Source organism: Phasianus colchicus, chromosome 15, assembly GCF_987193195.1.
Source record: "Phasianus colchicus chromosome 15, bPhaCol1.hap1.1, whole genome shotgun sequence".
In the NCBI taxonomy this organism is placed as follows: domain Eukaryota; kingdom Metazoa; phylum Chordata; class Aves; order Galliformes; family Phasianidae; genus Phasianus; species Phasianus colchicus.
The window spans coordinates 6,971,378-6,985,319 of record NC_143450.1 but is presented as its reverse complement, the minus strand read 5'-3'; the positions used below and the strand labels follow the sequence as shown (position 1 = coordinate 6,985,319).

General features: G+C 36.7%; 1 long non-coding RNA gene across 2 annotated transcripts in view; it reads left to right on the top strand.

Annotated features, from left to right (window-relative positions):
• Window positions 1-13,942, top strand: part of LOC116231891 (uncharacterized) — an 89,586-nt gene that overhangs the window by 42,502 nt on the left and 33,142 nt on the right. Inside the window, exons 1-2 of one of the 2 annotated variants that reach the window (XR_004167560.2) lie at window positions 11,575-11,705; window positions 11,971-12,035. This is a non-coding gene — a long non-coding RNA (uncharacterized LOC116231891). Of the gene's footprint in view, window positions 1-11,574; window positions 11,706-11,970; window positions 12,036-13,942 lie in introns of those variants that run through there. The other variant, XR_016471336.1, reaches the window with a different exon arrangement.

Here is a 13,942-nt window from a genome sequence, read left to right as displayed (position 1 = left end):
ATTCTCAAAGGGACATACTCCTTTTAAAACAAAAAGCTTTAGGATTTACTAATCAGCTCCATCTAAAATCCTTTACTTCTAGTCAGGACAAAGCATGATCAGTGTGTTGAGCTATGAGAAATTTAAATGAATTCTGTATTTGCAATAGAATATAAGAAAAAGAAGTCTAAACACAGTTGCCATTTGTATTTCACGGCAAGCTTATTGATCTCACCAGCACTTAACACAGAATCTTTACTGAGATGAAAACATTGAGAAATTATATTTCTCTAGAAAGTCAAAGCAAACAGCCTATTATATAAATATAGATAATCTGTAGATTTTTCTAGTGTATGTGGTAACATTGATTTGTCAGCCTACAGGAGAACTCACGTGGCTGTGCTCAGAAAGGGAAGTGTATCTATAGAGCATCAGGACAGTATCAGCCCTATTGCTTTTGAGTAGAAGCAAGAGATAATGTTATCTTCATCAATTAGAAAACCCAGGAAGGAATTTGTGTTCGTCTTCAATTGTCTACAGAAGCTGAATATCAGTGCATTTATGAATAAAGAATCAATATTTATGGTAAAAGCCTCTTGAATGATCATATGGTGAGCTTTTTGATTAAAATAATAAAACTATATTGTGCACAATTGGAAGTTCAGAGCTCTGACAAAGTGTGTGATCTCAGGCATTGCTACTTAAAAGCCCCATCAGCACAGAGAGTAAGGATGCTGTTGATTCACTGACCCTGGAGGTGTTCAAGGAATGTTTGGACTTTGTGTTGAGGGACATGTTTTAGTGAGTACTGGTGATAGGTGGATGGTTGGACTGGGTGATCTTGAAGGTCTTTTCCAACCTTGGTTATTCTGTGATTCTTAGTGTGGATGAAATGTGTATATATACGTGACCTCTGCGACACATAGGTATCTTTAAAATGTAGTGGGTTTGACAGGACTAATTTTATAAATAGTATGTTTTTGTCATTTATTTGAGAGTCCAGCGTTATTGTACACACAATTTGTGGATATGAAAGTGTAGAGACGTCTGAGTTCTCTGTACATAAATTTCAGTAATATTTACTGTAAACCAGTATATCCTATGCATATAACAGAACAGTTAAACTGCTGTTTCAGATTCTGGATCATGCTATTTCTATCTCTCTCTAATCTCATATTCTCCTTTAAATTATAAATTGCCCAAGTGGTATGGACTAAGCCAAGGGAACTTTTGGAACGTATTTAATATGGCTTTATTAGCTTTACTGCAGGCTCAGGATATGATTTGGTGTGTTGGAAACGTATCTGTATTCAATGATGACTCCCTCAGGATTCATTCCCTTTTAATGAACAGTGAGAGATGATAGCGGTGTGTGTGATGTATGTTTTAGCATGGTTGATGGGTTTCTGCAGTTAAAAAGTACATGTCATTGTTATTTACTCTGTATTATTTATACTGCAGGGCTTCTCTGAGGCCCTAGCCCCACTGCACTAAGCAATGTAAAAATATAGATATCATCTATATATTTTTTTAGCTGGTTTTCCTGAGAAAAAGAGACAAAGACAGGCCTTGAGAGCAATGAGTCATGCTACTACTTTCTCCTCAAGTACAGTCAATGTTCTGGGATAAGGCAGTGGCCGGTAAGTAGCTGATGATGGTCTGTTTAACCCTTTCAGTTGTACATGGCACACAAAGAATTCTAATGCTGGGCTTCTTGCTGTCTGTATTCATGATGCTATTTTACTGTTTGTCACAGAAATGAAGGGTACGAAGTGAATTAAAAACTCAGTGCATCCACTAAATCACACCTCAAAAGGAGCCTACATAATGAAAGGACAGTGTCTAAAACGGGGGATCTGAACTCTGCACCGTTTATTTTGTTTGATAGTAAGTTTAGATTTGAATGCCATTTTTGGAAGTTTGGCCCACTTAATTGAACATTTATGAGCAACGTGCTTCTTTTGTGTAGAAAGCATTACTCATTTTAACAAATACTAAGTCTAGCATGTTTGTTTAAGCATGCATTTAAGTTTCTTCAGCAACAGTTTTTTATCCTGGAAATTATTAGGAAGGGCTTTTCATAACAAAGGTAGTGACTGACTGCATGTTCTGTTTTATAAAATCTCTGAATTTCCCTTCGGCTATCCTAGTGAGAGACACTGAAGGCAAAGAACTGTTAAAACATCTTTACTTTGTTCCAGTGGTAAAATAAGCCATCTTCTATAAGAACACAGTGTAATTAGGTGAACAGATACTTCAGAAAAATATGAATTAATCACTATAGTGATTAGTTTTAAAAAGATGTGAGGTGGACTTGTATTTTGTGCTCTAAGCAGAATAATTCTGTTTATTTAAGTAAATACATAGGTTTTGATGGCAGGTTATTTTAGGTTCTTGCAAGTAGTAATCGAATCCATCAGCTGCTATGGCTCAGTATTCCTGAATACTGATTATCTTCAGGAGCTGTAATAAATAAAACACACATAAGACAGGGTTTCATTAAAGCATTTCCTTATGTTTTCAGTTTTGTGATTTTCTTTCAATTGATTGTTTATAAAGCAACGTTTAGCTTGAAATGAATTATTTCCAAGTCATGTATTATCAAAGTAATACTTCAGTCATGTTGAATGTTGGAGGAGAACGTATTTATAGTGCCTAGTTTTACTGCCTTGCAACAGTTGGAATCCACTAAGATAATCAGCTACGATAAAATTATGTTATTGAAGAGCCTGAGTCAGTGACTTATAAATTTTATGTAAATAGCTTAACAACCATTATCTATTTCTTCTTCTAAGTGGATGAAGATAGGACTTGGTTATCCAAAAGCTCATACGAACTGAGTCATTTCACATTTTTTCAAAGCAAAACTTGATGATTAACCACCCAGAAAAGGGGGAAAGTGCTGTTAGCTACATCCTCTCCCAATTCAGTGGAGGTCTGCTGTGCTGTAGAAATGCAAAAAGAGCTGCTAAATTACTGTGGTCTGTTGAGGACATTGAATAGAACCTCCTATCGTGAGACATTGTAAAATTCCTTTTAAATAGGTCGTCTTTTATATTTTCTGTGCTTCATATTTAAAGGTTTACTACTTACTTTTGTCAGATTATCCTGATATATTCTTAATAATCATTTTAATAACTAATTAAATCTTTGTCTACTCTGCTGTAAAATATATATATATATTTCTTCTAATTTGAGAAAATGTTATTTATTATAGTTCTACACATAATAAAATGGAATCTCTGAAATTCTGAAGGAATTATGTGAGATGTAGTTTAATACTATAAACTAAAACACTGTTAGAAGTTGGGTTTCTGCTGAACCTTATGACATTGGCTGCCCTTCAGGATATGATGATTCTTTAGGGATATAGTGAGATAAAATTACTGATTCACTGGAAATGGAGGAATTCCTCCTGGCACATGACTGAGGCAAAAAAAAAAAAAAAAAACAAAACACCAACCAAACAAAAAAATACGACAACAACAACAACAACAAAAAACAACAAAAAACCAAAAGAGAACACCCCCCAAAATTAATCAGAGCGGCTAAGACTGCATATATAAATATATATACATATGTATATCTATTCATACACACATACACATAGAGATAAAGCGATAGAAATGTACTTTAAGATGGTATCGACTGCAGTTATTTAGTCTGCATCCACTTGATTATATTCTCAGCCTTTTGGTCTATGTATATTAAAATGTACCTGTGTTGCGCACAACCATGAGATTAAAAGTCGCCTGATGATTTGCTTGTCCCACTGACATTTTGGAGGAAATGTCTCTTTTACTACGAAGAATTAATTCTGGTAATCATAACCTTCCGGTTGGCATGTCAAAGACACAGTCAGACCTGGTAGTTATGTTATTGCACTACCAGTACAACCTACTCATTGTCCTACAAAAGCAAAGCCATTATTTTGATTATCAATACCATTATTTTTTCTTCAGTTAAGAGATTGATTCCTTTAACATTACAGAGTGGAAAAAATAAACTTCTTGCAGATCAATAACACAACACTTTTCTTCCCTCAGACAATCCTGATAAATGCAGCTTTAGATTGCTTATCTTACTGACTCTGCAGCTGAGAGGGAAAAAAACAATTTTATCTTCTCGTATCTTTCAAATTTACACTGCCTACTTGCCATTAAACTGCCTTAAAATTCTTCAGTAATCATCATTTTGGTCATTAAAGTTGTGCTGCTATAATTTTTGTATGTTATGTTGACATTACATTTCAGAAGTTTAAAAAGCAGCTTCAGAACACCCTGGGTTCACAGGTCAAATTAATTTAAAAGTTAGATGGAGCACTGAATGCTATTAATGGAAAATTGATCCTGAGAGATAAAACTCATTACCTAGGAATACATAACTGGAGTATTACTTCAACACAGGTCTCTCAGTGTCCTCTACCGTCCAAAGGGATTTTGATGTATGTTTTCCTTAGAAGGACGTTAGAAGACACTGCAGTGTTTGTGGTTCCGAACTGTTAATGATTTTTTTCAGTGTTTGAATGAGAAAAAGAATATCTATCCAGAAGTATTTTTTATTATTATTGAGTATGGGCTCATTGAATAAATTCTTGAGTATAAACTTACTAAACAGTATGGAGCCCTGCTGGTCCCTAGTATAGCAGAGTCCTACTGGAAAGGACATCAGTGTGGCACTGAATAGGCTGCCTTGCTCTGAAATCTCAAAATAACTGCATAGTTCTGAGTTTTCAGTCCCATGAGCAAGTTGCTTTTCTGCTGTGCTTCTCTGTCAGCATTTCTGCTGTGTGTAATTGTGTGTGTGTACCTTAACCTCATCCTACATGCAATTGAAAAGTCCTTTTGTGTTTGGCCTGTCACTCAGAAGATGTGTCATTGAATGCTATTACCTCTACAGGTGTCCAATCACAGCCAGTGTCTAACTGGAGTTGCTTTGTCTGAAATACTCAGGCTAACAAAGGAGGAACCATTACAGACTATTATATGTGAAAGGAACTTTTGCTGGACTCAGTAAGTGGCCCAATTTGTCTAAGAACTCCACCAAAGTATCCTAAGTGGATTCTTAGGGCTGCCCGGTAGACTCTGGATGGCTCCCCTGCTATGCCTCCTTTGTTTAATCCTCTTATTGGAAATTCTCCTCAAATATTCATTTCAGTTTGGTTATTAGCGTCATTTTGGTCTCACCTCTGTTGCAATCCGTTATCCCTGATTTACTGGGAAAAGTGAAGCATCAACCTACTGACGATGGGTCTGTGAGGGATTATTTCACTTTACATTTATACTGAACTTTTTTAAGGGAGCGTTTTATACTTGGGAATTAAACTTACTGATGCTGGTAAAAATAATAGCACCTCTAGTGGTATTCTGAATGGCTAGTATATGTACTGATAATTCCCTGATGTAAACTGATGTACAGCAACCGGTGTAACTTTCATCTCTCTGACACAAAAATCAGGTTGATAAAATTCGAAAGTAGAAAACGGGAACTACATTGAGCTGTTCACCAGAGGTTCAGTCTCTGCAAACAAGATGCCGTAGGCACTCATGAAAAATGTAGCCTCTGACTCTCTTTGCCCAGTAGGGTCATGTCTAGATCCTTTCACCTTTAAATCACATTGCTTCTTGCTTCACTCTTGCATCTTGCCCTCATTCCTAGTTTGTTGCTGCCTTACAGGCTTCTGTTGTTCTAGAGACAAGAGAGGAACGTTTATTAAGAGAGATTTATTTGGAAAGGTCAGACTCTACATTACCTCAGTATTAGGTTCAGTCTGCAGAATAATGATTTCACTTAGAACACAGGTTTTGCAGACATCGCTTATTTTTAAATATGGCTTTGAGGAATCAAACCTGTCAAAATCTGTTAAATGAGTGAATCTACGTTCTGCTGAGTGCTTCTGAAGCACTAGAAGCTTTAATCGCTTGATTTACATTAAATTTTGATTTTAAACAGTGAAAAACACTGCGTACTGTTGATAAGTTTAAAAAAACAAACAAACAAAAACAACCTTCCAAATAATTTGGAACAGAAAGTTTAAAACACAGGTTGCTTCACTTTTCCAGTTTTATGTAAGAAACAAAAACAGGAAGAAAATTCTCTTCTCTTTTAGTAATGCTTTTTAGTGCAGTCACACAGGGATGATTTCAACAGGTCAGTCTGTGAATCAGTATCTGTTTTGTGTTATAGCTCTTTAGTACCACCCCATAAACTCAGATATAGGTGTTTTTTTTTTTTTTTTTTTTTTTTAATACTTGCACAATCTGACAAAAAGGGAGTTGTAAAAGCCCAGATTAAGAAGTCTGAGATTTAAATCTTGGCTTCATTCACAAAGACTTAATTCTACATATTACAGGGCTTTATACCAGCAGAATTTAGTAAAGCACATACTGTATTTTTAACAACGAGGCACATAGGATCTGTAGCCATGCAGTGTCATCTGCAAGTTCATGTATGTATGCCAGGCACAGGATGAACACAGATTGAAAAGAAATTCTGTAGACGTCTTGTATGTGACAGGATACAACAGATTTAATCATACAGAGATGCACACAACAGTATTAGTTGACTACAGCCTCATAAAACCACAGTGGCACATACTTTCAGACTTTTCTGAGTATTAGTGTGGTTCAGAAAGGTTTTTGGAAATGTATGATGGAATAATTTGTAGGTATTTATGGGACCTCTTCCCAGTGTGAGAGCAGTAGGGGAAAAAGTGCTTGTTTAAAAAGTAACGAGCTGAGGAAAGATGCTGGGGTCATGGGCTAACCTAAGGCAGGCAGTGACCTCCTTAATACCCAGCAAGAGCCAAACAGCATAGAGACAGGGTAAGAAGGGCTTTGAAAGTGAAAATAAGAAAAGCTTTGAACAGGAAAATAAGCAGCTCATTTGAGGCAACAGAGGAGAGAAAGTGCCTATAGAAACAGCATGTAGGAAAGACTGTCCGTTAGGAGAATGTTGTTGTCAGAAGTTAGTAGGAAAGGTTATGTAATGACATATTCTGCTTGTCATCTAGGCAAGTTCTGTAAGGGTTTGGCATAGTCTGCATATGAAAACCTAGGGAGAAATTGGGCTCAAAAGAGTGCCCAGGGCCCAAAGGAATGGACAGGACAGAAATAGTGAGATTATAGATAACTTCATGGTTTGTTTATGAGAGAAATGAGGGAAGATGACAGGAAAAAGGGTGTTTAGGATCTCTCTTCTAATTAGGTAGGTAGTTCCATGGGAGTAGATTCTTAAAGGTCTGCAAGGAGAGATCACAGGTGCAGCTCGCTCTCTGTGAACAAAGGTAGTTCTGGAGTATAGAAAAGAACAAGGAAGACATTATAGGTGGTGCCTGAATTGCATTTGTGAATGTAAAATTTGAGAATTTGGGACAGAAAAAAGACAATGTTGAGAGACTCCTTCCAAATGTTGCAGAAGGGAAATGGGTTCCAGTGATATAGAGAATAAATAACACCATAAGTCAGTCAGAAAACTGAAAGAGAAGATTTCAGAAGGAATTCATTAGTTGATTTGGTTTTACATTTCTTGGCTTATTTCATACAACTTAATCAGCTCTCTTTCTGTGCATTTGCTTCTCGCTTAAAAATGTAGCTGTTGACTGTTGGTAATCTGTCACTTTATTTTAGCCATGTTCGTCCTTGCATTTTCTTTATTCTCTGCATTTCATGTCACTATGCATCCTTTCTTTAATACCTTCTTTTCTGACACCAAACCCAAGTTTCTTCACTTAGCAGCTCTTCAGCGTACTGCCTTTCTTTGTTTACTGCTATGTATTTTACCAGTACTTTGTTTCCTTCCTCTTTAGTGATGCCTGTGTTTCATTAAGTGGTTGGAAGGCTTCTTTCTTAGCATGTCTTAAGCACGGAGCTTCCTTCTGAAGCTTAATCCTCACCCACGTATAGCCTGATTTCTTTTCTTTCTATTACTATTCCATATAATCAGCACAGAATTTTCCAGATGCAAATAGCCTTCTGCCTGTGTATTTGTAACAATTATGGAATACCGGAGATGGGATATCTCCTAGCACCCCAACTCAGGATACTAAAATGAAAGCTAAATAACAGTTGCAGAACTATTCACATTTCTGCATCAAAAGCTTACTTCTCCACTACTTTAACCACATATTCTCATTTATGTCTGTTCAAAGTGAATGCAAAATCATAACGTGAAAGGACTATTTGAGACTGAAGTTAATAGAAAATCAATCATGAAACTAAAAGGAAAAGAAAAAAAAGTCAGCTGCCCTTACTATTAGCATTTAACAGAATCTGTCACTTTGTCAGTAACCAAGGGAAACATTTTAATGAAAAAAAAAAATATCTGGGAGATATGCAAGTAGTATGCAAATTATAATTGAAATTACTTGTTTTGAGACTGACCCTTGAAACATAAATAAACACAGTACTGTGTTTTTGAGACCAGGTGGGATTTTATCTCTCTACCATCACAATAATACTTGGGCATCTGTTTTGCTTAAATACTGAAAAATAATTTACAGAGATTAAATACATTTCAGCACACCTACATTATTTACAGTATTTTATGCTTAGATCAACTCTAACACAAAAAGCGGCTTGCCGAAAGCAACATAGAGATCAATGGCTGAGCTTAAAAGTAAAATTCAGGAAGCTTCATTGCCAGCTTCCTTTCTACCCACTAGATACTAGTACTCCATAAATATGTGATCAAAAGATTGCTCTGGTGCATGCCTCTGCTGGGGAAGGGGTGGGGGGACCGGAAAAAAGTCTGTCTCCTTGGACGCATTTAATAACATTGTGGTGACAATTTTTTAATTGTAAGTCAAAATGAATGAGCATGTTACTTGCGATCTGTGTCACATCTGTTTTCGTTTCTGAAACATGACCTGTCAGAAGTAAAATATTTAGTGGGCAGTACAATGAAATCATTTGTTATTTGTGGGAACCTGTGAACTTGCTGTTGTGCAAGCTGGTGCTGAAATGAACATGAAGCCTGAACATGCCAGCTTCTTTTGTGTTGCCGCCTACCTCTTAGCCATGAGTTCTTCGCACTGTCTGTGTTTAGCATCTCCATTCGCTTCCTCCTTTATATGAAGCCTCTCTCTAAGTGAGAATGTCAACCTAGGATCAAAGAATAAGGGGCATGTGCTTATGAACCATTTTCTATCAGAAAATTCAATCAAGGTTCTTTTAATCAAAACATTAATCTTTTGGACACGTATCACAGAGAGAACTCAGATGTATCTTTTTAGAGTCATTCTGTGATTGCAACCTATCAGCAAAAGGTAGTTGGGAAGTGAGGCAACATAGATATCAAGAAATGATTCTAAATATGATTAACTTGATATTTTTTACTTATCTCTCTCTGTGGTTTCAGTCCATTAGGGGGTGGTTGTGAAATAAGTTTGGGCAATGGCCAATGAGTTAAGAGAAAATCACCTTAAAAAGCACACCATAAATGCAGCAGTAAAAGATGAATCTCCTGCACCCAAAAATGAGATTGAGCTAGTTTTTATTTAAGAGGATTGCAAAACTGCAAAAGGGCAGTACTTAAAAAATGGAGCTATATTCCCTTTTGTTCAGGTGACAGAACAATTTGTTGTAGATTGCAGTGATTTTATCTTGGTCATCTTCAGCAATGAAACCATGCAGATTTCCATTTAGTTTTCAGCTTGATTTACCAATGGAATGCAAGAAAAGAAAGCACTGGTATCTGTTCTTAGTATTTTGAGCTTTGATTAGGGTTTTAATCAGAGTCAGTTCTATTAGAAGTCTAAGATATTCATTCCAGCTCAGTGCACTACTCTGCTCTCTAGAATGTCTCCAGCCATTTTTGACTGCATTGACCTTCAAAGTTGCAAGATCCAGTTTAAAACAGGATGAGAACCCTTCTTGCATCTCCTTTTTTCCTCTTGCATCATAATTTATGTGTGGGGTTTGGGGATGTAATTTATCAATGAAAACTTCCATGATTTTTTCAAAGAAGATTTTTCCAAACCTTTTTCTTTCCAAGTTAAAAATGTGTTGGCATAATGAAATGATCACCCGTCAGTGACTTTATCCAGGATACATCCGCTTTCATCAATCCTGGACACGGTGTTAATTAGATTTCTTTGAAGCCTATCCTGCAGCAGATGTTTTAGGCTCACCCCTTACCATGTATCCAGGAGGCATCGGATGAACTTTGCTAGCACCAGCGTTGGTTGTGATGTCTTGGAGATGTTGTTTGTTGCCATTCTAAGCATTTTGCTTTTCATAGATCGATGAAACACTGTCCCCGATTTAATTGCAACATCAAGTAAATTCATCTTCATGTATTAATATTATACATTAATATTATAGAGAGTGATGTCCTAAGGCTCTTTTCAGTGTTGAATGGAAATGACATAGATTTTTCTTTTTTTTTCCCCGTCAGAATAGCAATAAACATTTGAGTTCTGTAAAGTGTTGATTGCAGCCAAGAAATATAATGTCTGGGGCAAAGGGGCAGCTTTTTCACTGCTGCTTAAGTGAATATTTCAAACTGCTAATAGGTTCCCAGGTTTTTGAAGTGGCATGGTTTTGAACAGAATGTTTTATGCTAGGGCCCAGTGTTGAGACTTGAGCAGAGCTATACTGACTACTGCTGCTGCAGTTTCTCATGTAACAGAGATGCCAGACCCACCCAATGACTAGAATATAGAAAACAGAAAAAAAAAAAAAAAACAAGTGACACCACTGAACTTAACCAAATTAAAGAAACGTAAATAATCAGACACTAATCAAATATTTACTCTTTCCATTCCTCAGCTTCCACATACATGGACATGGAACACCTTCCCTGCAAGGACAGGCTGGGGTGGCTGGGGCTGCTTAGCTTGGAGAAGAGAAGGCTTCAGGAGACCAGGAAGGAGGGCTATGTAAAAGAAGGGGACAGACTCTTTAGCAGGGTCTGTTGTGATAGAACAAGAAGAAATGGTATCAGTAATTTCAAACTAAAAGAGGGGAGATGTAGATTGGAAAAAAGGGAAAAGTTTTTACAGTAAGGGTGGTGAGGCTCTGGCAAAGGTTGTCCAGAGAGGTGGTGGGTGTCCCGTCCCTGCAGACACTCAAGGTCAGGCTTTGAGGATCCCTTCCAACTCTGTCCATGATTCTGTGATGCTCACTGTGGCTTGCAAGGTGTTTGTTATGAGAAGGTTGTGCTGGGCCTGCCTTTTCCTGCAGAGGCCAAAATGCAGACTTTTCCTGGGCAGCGAGAGGCAGCTGCCAGCTGAGAGGAGGAGGCGGCAGTGCTTGTGGTGGGAATTGCCGCGTCCCTCAGCAGCTCTGGAACAGAAAGGTGTGGGAAATACTAATTTTACCTGCAAAATAACGGACAGTCGACCTGTGAGCTTACGTAATGATTTGTTATAAATGTAGTTGATGTACGAAAGATGGGTATTGTAGCTGCTGTGACTCTCTGGGAGAAAGCAGGAGGGGAAGGAGAGCTGCAGCCCTCCTCAGTCGGTGTGAGGTGAGCTGTGCACAGGTGACAGTGGTTTGTTATTTATCACAGGTGTGTTTACTGTTCTAATTGCTTTCATGTTTTTCTGTTTGATTATTGGGCCTTCCCAGTTTTTGTGTGAATGTATGTTCATACATAGGCAGCTATGAGTGACAGTGAAGGAACATTACCCAAATATTTTTTGATCTCAACTCTTCACTAAAGGAACAGCACCAGTATAATATGGTTAAGCAGGAGGAGCTGAATAACAAAGATTTGAAAACGTAAGTTCAACAGAAGATCTGAACACAGAGAACATATACAGAAACTATTACTTCCAACCTTATCTCCTTAATGTCCAGACAGATTAGGTACAACTGCTTGAACACAAAACAACAAAAGAAAATATTTTGTCCGATAAAAATGAAACTCAGAAAAATTGCCTAAATTCACCATGGAAATACTTTATTATGGTCAGTTATTGAGATATAAAAGATAATAAAATTTGGTCCATCTGATTTGTAAAAAAGCCTTTTGCTTCTTTTCCAGAAGAAGCAGTTCTAAACTATCTTCTTCAAGAGCATACAAGACTTTCCTTTTGCTTCAGAGAAAAGGTAAGAAACCAGTTGTCTTACTTCTGCCTAATTTTTATTTCTTTTCTAACGTAAACCTGTTCTCTCCTACTGGAAGCCTGGTATTTAGATTTAAAAAACTGTGTGAGTTCTTATATCTATATTTAATGCGCTCATAATTTCAGTACAACAAAATCTGGAGAGATTTCTGTAATGTGTAATGCTGGTTCTCTATTGAGGAATTTAAAAAGTTTGTTTGGGGCACTATTGGGAATGGTTGATATATGCATATTTCAGTTTCATTGCAGGAGTGTAGAGATCTGTTTGGTGATATGGTCATAAACTTTGTGTTCTCTGGTACTGCACCTTCAGACATCAGAGGGTGCTGCTAACAGAAGCGTAAAGAACATGAAGTGTTGGCAGCTAGACCCTCTGTTTTACTGCTACAGTGAAGATTTAGTCTTACCATGTTTGTTAAAGCTGTGTTGTGATAAATTTACATGGTTAGGGATAGAGGATAGTTTTCTTCCAGAGGAGGGATGATTAGCATTAGGCAAGATGCTGCTATTTGAATTTTTACTATGTAAAAACAAGGAAATGTTAAATAGGTGACGTTAAGGTTATTTCACCATTTTCTGCCTTTTTTCATAAAGTACCTGAGGAAAAAAAAGAGGCTTTTATGTCTAGAGAAGGCAGTGATATTTTCAATAATGCCTCAAAAGCACCTCTTTCTGGTGCAGCATTTCTTGTTTGTACTTTGTTTGCTGAAAGAGAACAGGAAAAAAAGAAAGAGTTTGTCTTCAGGAGAAAGGGAAGAGACAGCAATAAGCACCATTCTATTTAAACTTAACAATGTCACAAAATTGCCAGTCTTAACATATTGCTGTGGTGTTCTGCTACTACAGACATTTCTTCTTTTCTTTCATGATAACGAAAATGAAAAACTGCTTCACCTTGAAAGCTTTTCATCTCTAGTGGGATTTCAACCATAGTGAATTGGTCCAGAACACACCAAACTTTGAGATGAATAAAGGGCTTGACAGCTGTACAGTGATAAGCTGTAGTGCCCTATATTCCCGCATTCCTAATGGCCTTATGTTGTGTGAGTAGGCTATACCAAGAGTGTGATTATTGCTACATTTGTAATGTGGTCCACCCTGAATCGCAAATAATGGATTACAAGGAAAAACATATTAGTTTGAACGACTTAAAAATGCAATTTAAAATATAGGTCTAGCACCAGTCAACTCGCTGGCCTACTTGAACCATTCCAAATTAGCTCAAGAAATTATTTTTTAATGGCTCGCTCTGTCTTGGAAGAAGGGAAAAATTGGTAAAATATACTTTCCTTCCCATCAACTGTAACAGCCCCTACAGCAGAAAATGAAACTTTAAAGAAATGTAGTTTGCTGTATAATTTATTAGCTTACAGATTGCCTACAGTATGTACTAAATCTTCTACAGAATGTATTTATTAGTGATACAAATAGTTTTTTGAATTTTTAAGTGCTAGCATTTCTTTTGATTTGTTAAAATGTAAGATTTGAAAGCTTATCTTATTGGTGTTAGATACAATGTTAGAATTGCAAAGTCAAGCAGAAATCATGAAACCACAATAGTAAAATGCTCTTTGTATACAATTATTGTGAACTAGTCACTGTGAAATGTACAGTTACTTCTAAAGCTTCTTGGGAAAAAATCTGCAGATTTATTTTAAAGTAGTAGTGATATGCTTTTTCCATTCACTTCATTCTTGAAATAGTGTGATTTCTACAGATATGATACTATTTCGACTGATACTAAGTAAATGAATAAACAAAAATAAACCCAGGCAGGCATTCAGAATGATCAGTTTCATTCATGTATTTCAAACAGAAAAAAAAATGCGATCAGCAGTCCAATAATAGCATTAGATCAATCACAGAATTCAGATATAAGCAGTTAATTTC